The following is an 11,974-nucleotide window of genomic DNA, read 5'->3' as shown; positions in this document are numbered from 1 at the left end:
AAGGAGAAGATTAATTGTGTGTCGTCTGCATAGCAATGATAGGAGAGACCATGTGAGGTTATGACAGAGCCAAGTGACTTGGTGTATAGCGAGAATAGGAGAGGGCCTAGAACAGAGCCCTGGGGGACACCAGTGGTGAGAGCGCGTGGTGAGGAGACAGATTCTCGCCACGCCACCTGGTAGGAGCGACCTGTCAGGTAGGACGCAATCCAAGCGTGGGCCGCGCCGGAGATGCCCAACTCGGAGAGGGTGGAGAGGAGGATCTGATGGTTCACAGTATCGAAGGCAGCCGATAGGTCTAGAAGGATGAGAGCAGAGGAGAGAGAGTTAGCTTTAGCAGTGCGGAGCGCCTCCGTGATACAGAGAAGAGCAGTCTCAGTTGAGTGACTAGTCTTGAAACCTGACTGATTTGGATCAAGAAGGTCATTCTGAGAGAGATAGCAGGAGAGCTGGCCAAGGACGGCACGTTCAAGAGTTTTGGAGAGAAAAGAAAGAAGGGATACTGGTCTGTAGTTGTTGACATCGGAGGGATCGAGTGTAGGTTTTTTCAGAAGGGGTGCAACTCTCGCTCTCTTGAAGACGGAAGGGACGTAGCCAGCGGTCAAGGATGAGTTGATGAGCGAGGTGAGGTAAGGTAGAAGGTCTCCGGAAATGGTCTGGAGAAGAGAGGAGGGGATAGGGTCAAGCGGGCAGGTTGTTGGGCGGCCGGCCGTCACAAGACGCGAGATTTCATCTGGAGAGAGAGGGGAGAAAGAGGTCAAAGCACAGGGTTGGGCAGTGTGAGCAGAACCAGCGGTGTCGTTTGACTTAGCAAACGAGGATCGGATGTCGTCGACCTTCTTTTCAAAATGGTTGACGAAGTCGTCTGCAGAGAGGGAGGAGGGGGGGGGGGGGGAGGAGGATTCAGGAGGGAGGAGAAGGTGGCAAAGAGCTTCCTAGGGTTAGAGGCAGATGCTTGGAATTTAGAGTGGTAGAAAGTGGCTTTAGCAGCAGAGACAGAAGAGGAAAATGTAGAGAGGAGGGAGTGAAAGGATGCCAGGTCCGCAGGGAGGCGAGTTTTCCTCCATTTCCGCTCGGCTGCCCGGAGCCCTGTTCTGTGAGCTCGCAATGAGTCGTCGAGCCACGGAGCGGGAGGGGAGGACCGGGCCGGCCTGGAGGATAGGGGACATAGAGAGTCAAAGGATGCAGAAAGGGAGGAGAGGAGGGTTGAGGAGGCAGAATCAGGAGATAGGTTGGAGAAGGTTTGGGCAGAGGGAAGAGATGATAGGATGGAAGAGGAGAGAGTAGCGGGGGAGAGAGAGCGGAGGTTGGGACGGCGCGATACCATCCGAGTAGGGGCAGTGTGGGAAGTGTTGGATGAGAGCGAGAGGGAAAAGGATACAAGGTAGTGGTCGGAGACTTGGAGGGGAGTTGCAATGAGGTTAGTGGAAGAACAGCATCTAGTAAAGATGAGGTCAAGCGTATTGCCTGCCTTGTGAGTAGGGGGGGAAGGTGAGAGGGTGAGGTCAAAAGAGGAGAGGAGTGGAAAGAAGGAGGCAGAGAGGAATGAGTCAAAGGTAGACATGGGGAGGTTAAAGTCACCCAGAACTGTGAGAGGTGAGCCGTCCTCAGGAAAGGAGCTTATCAAGGCATCAAGCTCATTGATGAACTCTCCAAGGGAACCTGGAGGGCGATAAATGATAAGGATGTTAAGCTTGAAAGGGCTGGTAACTGTGACAGCATGGAATTCAAAGGAGGCGATAGACAGATGGGTAAGGGGAGAAAGAGAGAATGACCACTTGGGAGAGATGAGGATCCCGGTGCCACCACCCCGCTGACCAGAAGGTCTCGGGGTGTGCGAGAACACGTGGGCAGACGAAGAGAGAGCAGTAGGAGTAGCAGTGTTATCTGTGGTGAGCCATGTTTCCGTCAGTGCCAGGAAGTCGAGGGACTGGAGGGACGCATAGGCTGAGATGAGCTCTGCCTTGTTGGCCGCAGATCGGCAGTTCCAGAGGCTACCGGAGACCTGGAACTCCACGTGGGTCGTGCGGGCTGGGACCACCAGGTTAGGGTGGGCGCGGCCACGCGGTGTGAAGCGTTTGTATGGTCTGTGCAGAGAGGAGAGAACAGGGATAGACAGACACATGGTTGACAGGCTACAGAAGAGGCTACGCTAATGCAAAGGAGATTAGAATGACAAGTGGGCTACACGTCTCGAATGTTCAGAAAGTTAAGCTTACGTTGCAAAAAAATAAAAATAAAATACAAGATCTTATTGACTAAAATGATATAGTACTGCTGGCTGGTGAAGTAGCCTGGCTCTTCCCCTGGATGCCTTTACGTGATGACGATTTGAATGGGGTCGATTGCGCAATCACAGGCACTATAAATAAAAAAACCCTGTAGCTAGGAACTCTTTTCTTGCTGCGTCATGCGCGTGGCGGCCACCGACCCGCACTTGTTCCAAGCATTAGTGTAGGGAGTAATATTACTCTGGTCATGTTTCTACTCGTTATAGGAGTTAAAAACATCATAAGGTAGTTAATTTAAAGCGTTTTATAGCAATTTATATCCGTTTAGTGCGATTTTGGGACATTTATTTCTGAGACGCTGTGAATCTCTGGGCACGCTTCTAGTTCATGCCGAACGCAGTTGGCATTTCCACATGGCAAGAGGACAGCTTTCCACCAAAAGACGATTAGACCCAAGAAAGGATCCTTTGCCCAAGATACTGATGGAAGAACAGCTCAAAGTAGGAACAATTTATTATGATAAATCGTGTTTCTGTCGAAAAATGTTAGTGGCTTAGGACGCCACCTTTTTTGACGTAGCTTCGCTTGGCGCAAACTGTATTGAAAAGTAAGGATAATTTAAAAAATGTAATTCCGCGATTGTATTAAGAATTAAATTGTCTATCAATCGCTGTCCACCCTATATTTTTTAGTCACGTTTATGAGTATTTATGTATACGAGTAGATCACTGTCTAATATGGCGCACCAACATTTTCTCACCAGCTGGGCTACTTTTCCCATTGTCTAACCATGATTTTGGTGGCTAAATATGCACATTTTCGAACAAACTGTATATGTATGTTGTAATGTGATGTTACAGGGGTGTCATCTGAAGAATTCTGAGAAGGTTAGTGAAAAAAATAATATATTTTGGCGATGTTTACGTTATCGCTCTCTTTGGCTAGAATCAATGCTGGGGTAATGTTTGCACATGTGCTATGCTAATATAACGATTTATTGTGTTTTCGCTGTAAGACACTTAGAAAATCTGAAATATTGTCTGTATTCACAGGATCTGTGTCTTTCGATTAGTGTATGCTGTGTATTTTTACGAAATGTTTGATGATTAGTAGTTAGGTAAACACGTTGCTCATTGTAATTATTCTAGTCCATTTGTGACGGTGGGTGCAATTGTAAACTATGCCATCTACCTGAAATATGCACATTTTTCTAACAACCTATCCTATACCATAAATATGTTATCAGACTGTCATCTGATGAGTTTTTTTCTTGGTTAGGGGCTATAAATATCTTAGTTTAGCCGAATTGGTGATAGCTACTGGTGTTGGTGGACAAATAAAAGATGGTGGATTATGCTAATGTGTTTTTAGCTAATAGATTTACATCTTTACATATTGTGTCTTCCCTGTAAAACATTTTAAAAATCGGACATGTTGGCTGGATTCACAAGATCTGTGTCTTTCATTAGCTGTATTGGACTTTAATGTGTGAAAGTTAAATATTAAAAAAAAATTTTTTTTTTGATTTTCGCGGCTCTGCCTTTTCAGTGGGGGTGGGGGGGGTGTGCCGCTAGCGGAACGTGTGTCCTTGAAAGGTTATTGATCTATTGACTATTACAAGGGAGTCCTATCCAATGGGTGGCTGTTGTCTTCACTGTTCCAATACTGAATAATGAAACACATTTCTGTTATTATTTAAAAAAATGGACAATATCTACATAAAATATTCGCAAAAAGCTAGCCTCGTGGCTTTTTCAGTCTGATATGAACCTAAAGAGAAAATGTACAAAGAGCCTAAAATAATGGCTTCAAAGCAGAAGTACATTAAAACGCGTGGCATCAAATAAAAACAAAAGATATCCAATACCTCCATTTCCCACCATATTGTGCATTAGTACGCCACCACTCAAGCGTTCAGTTTTTATATTACAGATTCCTTTGACTGTAAAGCTGGGCTATTGCTTTAATTCCCCAGATCTAAGCGTTTATTTTATTGTGCGCTAATAAAACCCCAAATTCATCTGCAAATGGTTGACAGTTTCCCCTCCAGGAGAAATGTGCTCATCATATGGTAAAAATCCATGATCATTATCCAGCAATATTAGTTTTATCACTGATGAATCCCAACCTCATGCTGCTTTCTGTTCCAATATCATGGCTCCAGTACTGTACCAAAAGGGGGGAAATACAACCACGAAGCAAACACACAAAATAAACACTAAACTTTCAGCTCACACCACCTCAAGCATATCTGACTCCTGTCAGTGTCTTGTCTTGTATTTACCATTCAAAGTCAATTCAGTGGAATCTTCAATAGTGTCAATGGTCTTCTTTTCCTTGATGGTACCCAACTCTACAGTGACCAGATATGGGTCCACAGCCAGGTCCTCACAATCATGTCTACTACAGTATGAATTTACAGCACGTCTGTAGAAACATCATTTTCCTGTTTGTTAAGAGGCAGCTGGTTTGGACAACCATTCATCTTCCCAAACACAGTGATTCCGTTCAGGGTAGATTGGATTGGAGTGACGGTTTCTCTGGAGAATGCTGCTTGATTCATTTTTTCCCAAGTACTCTTTCAATGGCATTATTAACTAAACCCAAGAATTCATCCTCCCATTTACTACTACAGTACCACTACCATACAGCTCTACACATGGGTTGGATAGATCTTGCTTGATTCATTCTTTGTCAAGAGGGAATAGACCATGACAGGTGCTTTATAGCACCATGGACCTCAGTAAACCCACACATTGATCTGCTCCAGTGTCTTTTCACAGTGGATTGGATGGGATGAGAGGACTCAGTGCACAATGTCCAGGCTATCCAGCTTGATTGATCCTTTGTCAGAAAAGCCTGCACAATCACAGGAAAACCACTCTCCACTCCAATGCAACATGGAGTTGACTAAACCCAAGCATCCATCTTCCCAATCCACTTCACACCCGCTGCCCCAAACCGACCATGTGGGGTTTGGATGGATCTGGCTTGATTAACACCTTGTCAGAAGGGACTGACGCATCAGATGGGATAAACCCTCCATTCTGTTACTGGTGAACGATAAAAGAGCCCAGCTCTAATTCTCCTGGTCCATTCTACTGTATGGAGGTCATCTATATAGCTACACAGATTACTGTATGAAGTCATAACTCATAGAACCAGACACTGTCACTCTGGGCCATTGTCTGAATAATAAGTACTCCATATTGGGGCCCTGGCTATGTGTAATCATGAATCAGATTGATGTAGCGCTGATATTAACCCTCTCATATACTCACTGAACCCCAGAGTCAATCTGATTCAGAAGGCAGTCAAAGGGGAATAGGGATTAATTTGTGTTTGGTATGATGGTATAATGGGAGTCTCTGACTGTGTGCTTGTGAAAGGAACATTTGAGGGGAGCAGCACTTGTGTCTGTTTCATCTGTTAGAAAAAATCTCTTTCTGACTTGACAGCCATTTACAGTCTCTTATTGTACGCTGATGTATGATGATGTCACCCTATAAATGCAATCATGAAGGTGTGTGTGTGTTGAGAGCTGCTCTCCAGCTGGCTGAACGCAGGCCGACAGTACAGTGCTGTTCAGTAGGACATTAGGTCTGCGATAATTGCATCCATTCTCTGAGGTCACCTGAGGCCGCTGAGTATTAGGATGGATGTGTATTACTGGTAAAACTCACTGAGGTATATATGAACTAGAGACAACGTCCAAGACGTTTTCAACGTAATCTACTCACGTTCGCATACACTGTTTCGTGGTTGCTGCCACCTTTCTATATCCAGTTTTACTAGATTACTACGCCTGTGCACTGTGCACTAGCACTCAGTACCCACTGGACAGACAGCAGTATAGCTTGAACATGCTCTGGGAACTCTGCCAGAGCGTGCCAAGCACGTGGACATAAGGGTGCGCGATATAGGCAAGTATTGCGATTGCAATTTCACTTGCGATATACACTGAACAAAAATATGAACGCAACATGTAAAGTGTTGGTCCCATGTTTCATGAGCTGAAATAAAAGATCCCAGAAATGTTCTATACACACAAAAAGCTTATTTCTCTCAAATTTTGTGAACAAATGTTTTACATCCCTGTTAGTGAGCATTTCTCCTTTGCCAAGATAATCCATCCACCTGACAGGAGTGGCATATCAAGAAGCTGATTAAACATCATGATCATTACACAGGTGCACCTTGTGCTGGGGACAATAAAAGCCCACTCTAAAATGTGCAGTTTTGTCACACAACACAATGCCACAGATGTCTCAAGTTGAGGGTGCGTGCAATTGGCAATGCTAAATGCATGAATGCCCACCTGAGCTGTTGCCAGATAATTTAATGTTAATTTCTATACCATAAGCCACCTCAAACGTTGATTTAGAGAATTTGACAGTAAGTCCAACCGGCCTCACAACCGCAGACATGTATGGCCTCCTGTTGGCAAGCGGTTTGCTGATGTCTACATTGTGAACAGAGTGTCCCATGGTGAGGGTGGGGTTATGATATGTGCAGGCATAAGCTACGGACAACAAATACAATTTCATTTTATCTATGGCAATTTGAAAGCCATGACGAGATCCTGAGGAGTGAGGATTTCTTTTAAAGTATCTGTGACCAACAGATGCACATCTGTTTACCCAGTCATAAGGAACTTTAACTAATTGAAATTGTTGCATGTTGATTTTATATTTTTGTTCAGTATAGATCAAAACACTTGGGTGAACTGTTGGAATCAAATAAATATGATGATTTACATTGGATTCACATTAAGAAGTAAAGTGGAAAGCAGCATTGTTCTTGTTTGGAACAATCTGCAGACTGCTTTTGACCTGACAGAACAGCATGCAAACCATACACGAATCTAACAGCAAGGAGGAGGAACTGTGCTGCTTGAGTGACAGGGGGTGGGTCTTGGTGTGTGTGGGAAACAGCCGCAGGAGAGAGAGACAACAAATGGTGTAAACTATAAAAACATTGAAAAACATGAACATTACACACGTCTGAGTGGTGTTTCAAAATATTGCATGTGATATGGATCTCTTGCGATATGGATGTTGGCACATGTCAATATTGCAATTTCGATGTGAATTGGATTAATTGTGCAGCCCTATCTGGACAGCTAAACAAACCAACCAGCACTTCCCCTTGCCAGCTGGGCATAATTATTCTTATTTTATATTGTTTGCCATTATCTTAACTCTGCATTGTTGGAAAAGGACCCATAAGTAAGCATTTTACTGTCTACAAATGTTATTCCAAATCATGTGACAAATACAATTATATTTTATTTGAATATAACATTTAAAAACTTTAGCTGTGAGTGGTGGAAAAGAAAGCAGCCTCAGCAACAATTATTTGAATAATTCAATGGGTGTTTAGTGCACAAAGGTGTTGACAATGTCTTGTGTCTTATTAGGAATTTTCTATTTTGACTTCTCTATGGGGCCATCTATGGAATTGTCTTTCTGGGCCGTAGTTGGACTAATCGACTCCTGCAGTGTTTGATAGAGTGCTGGTCAGGAGAAATGGGCCAAATCAAAAGGAATCTAAATGCAAATAAGATATTCCCTAGACTCTCTAGAAGGTTTGAGTTCAGAACAGTAATCTCCTTGAGGATCTGCATACAGATATACTGTAGCTGTTCTCATTCATTGACTAGACCTGAAGAGGGCAGACAAGATGTCACGATCGTGTGGCGGATTGATGGACCAAAACGCAGCTTTAGGAAAATAAGCCATCTTCTTTTATTTTAAAGATGACAAAAATAAACACGAAACACTTAATACAAACTAACAAAACAACAAACGATCGTGAAGCTAATAAACGTCGTGCACATACAACAGGCTACAAACGTTCTGACATAGACAATTACCCACCACCAATGAGAGCCTATGGCTACCCTAAATAAGGCTCCCAATCAGAGACAACCGAAATCAGCTGTCTCTAATTGGGAACTCATTCAGGTAACCATAGACTCTCCTAGATAACTAAACATACATAGACAACGCTAGACATCTGAACTCAACACAAACCCATATACTACACCCCATAACCCCTTTACCATAGAAACACCCAAAACCAACAAAACATAAACATTCCCCATGTCACACCCTGACCTAACTAAAATAATAAAGAAAACAAAGAATACTAAGGCCAGGGCGTGACATAACCCCCCCCTTAAGGTGCGAACTCCGGGTGCACCATTACACAGTCTAGGGGAGGGTCTGGGTGGGCTTCCATCCACGGTGGCGGCTCCGGCTCAGGTTGTGGTCCCCACGTCACCACAGTCCCTAACCACCTCCTAGGCTTCCTCCAAATGACCCCCCTCCACATTAACCACACTGCATGAAGGGGCAGTTCCGGACTAAGGGGCAGTACCAGGGTAAGGGGCAGTACCAGGGTCAGGGGCAGTACCAGGGTCAGGGGCAGTACCAGGGTCAGGGGCAGTACCAGGGTCAGGGGCAGTACCAGGGTCAGGGGCAGTACCAGGGTAAGGGGCAGTACCAGGGTAAGGGGCAGCACCAGGGTAAGGGGCAGCACCAGGGTAAGGGGCAGCACCAGGATAAGGGGCAGCACCAGGATAAGGGGCAGCTCCGGACTGAGGAATGGCAGCTCCGGACTGAGGAATGGCAGCTCCGGACTGAGGAATGGCAGCTCCGGACTGAGGAATGGCAGCTCCGGACTGAGGAATGGCAGCTCCGGACTGAGGAATGGCAGCTCCGGACTGAGGAATGGCAGCTCCGGACTGAGGAATGGCAGCTCCGGACTGAGGGACTGCAGCTCCGGACTGAGGGACGGCCCATGGCTGGCTGACAGATCTGGCTGCTCATGGCTGGCTGACGGATCTGGCTGCTCATGGCTGGCTGACGGATCTGGCTGCTCATGGCTGGCTGACGGATCTGGCTGCTCATGGCTGGCTGACGGATCTGGCTGCTCATGGCTGGCTGACGGATCTGGCTGCTCATGGCTGGCTGACGGATCTGGCTGCTCATGGCTAGCTGACGGATCTGGCTGCTCATGGCTAGCTGACGGATCTGGCTGCTCATGGCTAGCTGACGGATCTGGCTGCTCATGGCTAGCTGACGGATCTGGCTGCTCATGGCTGGCTGACGGATCTGGCTGCTCATGGCTGGCTGACGGATCTGGCTGCTCATGGCTGGCTGACGGATCTGGCTGCTCATGGCTGGCTGACGGATCTGGCTGCTCATGGCTGGCTGACGGATCTGGCTGCTCATGGCTGGCTGACGGATCTGGCTGCTCATGGCTGGCTGACGGATCTGGCTGCTCATGGCTGGCTGACGGATCTGGCTGCTCATGGCTGGCTGACGGATCTGGCTGCTCATGGCTGGCTGGCGGATCTGGCTGCTCATGGCTGGTTGGCGGCTCTGGCAGATCCTGTCTGGTTGGCGGCTCTGGCAGATCCTGTCTGGTTGGCGGCTCTGGCACATCCTGTCTGGTTGGCGGCTCTGGCACATCCTGTCTGGTTGGCGGCTCTGGCAGATCCTGTCTGGTTGGCGGCTCTGGCAGATCCTGTCTGGTTGGCGGCTCTGGCAGATCCTGTCTGGTTGGCGGCTCTGGCAGATCCTGTCTGGTTGGCGGCTCTGGCAGATCCTGTCTGGTTGGCGGCTCTGGCAGATCCTGTCTGGTTGGCGGCTCTGGCAGATCCTGTCTGGTTGGCGGCTCTGGCGGATCCTGTCTGGTTGGCGGCTCTGGCGGATCCTGTCTGACGGACGGCTCTAGCGGCTCCTGTCTGGCTGGCGGCTCTAGCGGCTCCTGTCTGGCGGACGGCTCAGTAGGCTCATGGCAGACGGGCGGCTTTGCAGGCTCATGGCAGACGGGCGGCTTTGCAGGCTCATGGCAGACGGATGGCTCAGATGGCGCTGGGGAGACGGATGGCTCAGATGGCGCTGGGGAGACGGATGGCTCAGATGGCGCTGGGGAGACGGATGGCTCAGATGGCGCTGGGGAGACGGATGGCTCAGATGGCGCTGGGGAGACGGATGGCTCAGATGGCGCTGGGGAGACGGATGGCTCAGATGGCGCTGGGGAGACGGATGGCTCAGATGGCGCTTGGCAGACGGGCAGTTCAGTCATCGCTGTGCAGACGGCAGACTCCTGCCGGCTGAGGCGCACTGTAGGCCTGGTGCGTGGTGCCGGGACTGGTGGCACCGGGCTGGGGACACGCATCTCAGGGCTAGTGCGGGGAGCAGCAACAGGACGCACAGGACTCTGGGGACACACAGGAGGCTTGGTGCGTGGTTTAGGCACTGGTGGTAAAGGGCTGGAGACACGCACCATATAGCTAGTGCGTGGAGGAGGCACTGGTGGTACTGGGTTGGGGCGGGGAGGTGGCGCCGGAAATACCGGACCGTGCAGGCGTACTGGCTCCCTTGAGCGCCGAGCCTGCCCAACCTTACCTGGTTGTATGCTCCCCGTCGCCTGACCAGTGCGGGGAGGTGGAATAACCCGCACCGGCCTATGTAGGCGAACCGGGGACACCATGCGTAAGGCTGGTGCCATGTACGCCGGCCCGAGGAGACGCACTGGTGACCAGATGCGTTGGGCCGGCTTCATGACATACGGCTCAACGCTCAGTCTAGCCCGGCCGATACGTGGAGCTGAAATGTACCGAACCGGGCTATGCACGCGTACAGGAGACACCGTGCGCTCTACTGCGTAACACGGTGTCTGCCCGTACTCTCGCTCTCCACGGTAAGTACAGGGAGTAGGCGCAGGTTTCCTACCTGACTTCGCCACACTCCCTTTAAGGCCCCCCCCAAGAAATGTTTGGGTTGTACTCACGGGCTTCCAGCCTTGTCTCCGTGCTGCCTCCTCATATCGCCTCCTCTCGGCTTTAGCTGCCTCCAGCTCTTCACGAGGACGGCGATATTCTCCAGGTTGTGCCCACGGCCCCTTACCATCCAGTATCTCCTCCCATGTCCATGAATCCTGTGTAGGTAGGTCCTGTTGCCGCTTTCCATGCCGCTTGGTCCTATAAGGGTGGGTAATTCTGTCACGATCGTGTGGCGGATTGATGGACCAAAACGCAGCTTTAGGAAAATAAGCCATCTTCTTTTATTTTAAAGATGACAAAAATAAACACGAAACACTTAATACAAACTAACAAAACAACAAACGATCGTGAAGCTAATAAACGTCGTGCACATACAACAGGCTACAAACGTTCTGACATAGACAATTACCCACCACCAATGAGAGCCTATGGCTACCCTAAATAAGGCTCCCAATCAGAGACAACCGAAATCAGCTGTCTCTAATTGGGAACTCATTCAGGTAACCATAGACTCTCCTAGATAACTAAACATACATAGACAACGCTAGACATCTGAACTCAACACAAACCCATATACTACACCCCATAACCCCTTTACCATAGAAACACCCAAAACCAACAAAACATAAACATTCCCCATGTCACACCCTGACCTAACTAAAATAATAAAGAAAACAAAGAATACTAAGGCCAGGGCGTGACACAAGACTTAATTTGAACATAGTCACAGTTAGAGGGCTCTCCACAACAAATCTATTTCTCAGGCTGTAATATACACTGAGTGTACAAAACAACTGCTCATTCCATGACATAGACTGACCAGGTGAATCCAGGTGAAAACCATGATCCCTGATTGATGTCACCTGTTAAATCCACTTCAATCAGTGTAGATGAAGGGGAGGAGACAGGTTAAAGAATGATTTTTAAGTGACATTGATTATGTATT

The sequence above is a fragment of the Salvelinus fontinalis genome, chromosome 16, assembly GCF_029448725.1.
Source record: "Salvelinus fontinalis isolate EN_2023a chromosome 16, ASM2944872v1, whole genome shotgun sequence".
In the NCBI taxonomy this organism is placed as follows: Eukaryota; Metazoa; Chordata; class Actinopteri; order Salmoniformes; family Salmonidae; genus Salvelinus; species Salvelinus fontinalis.
This window is presented reverse-complemented; position numbering follows the sequence as displayed.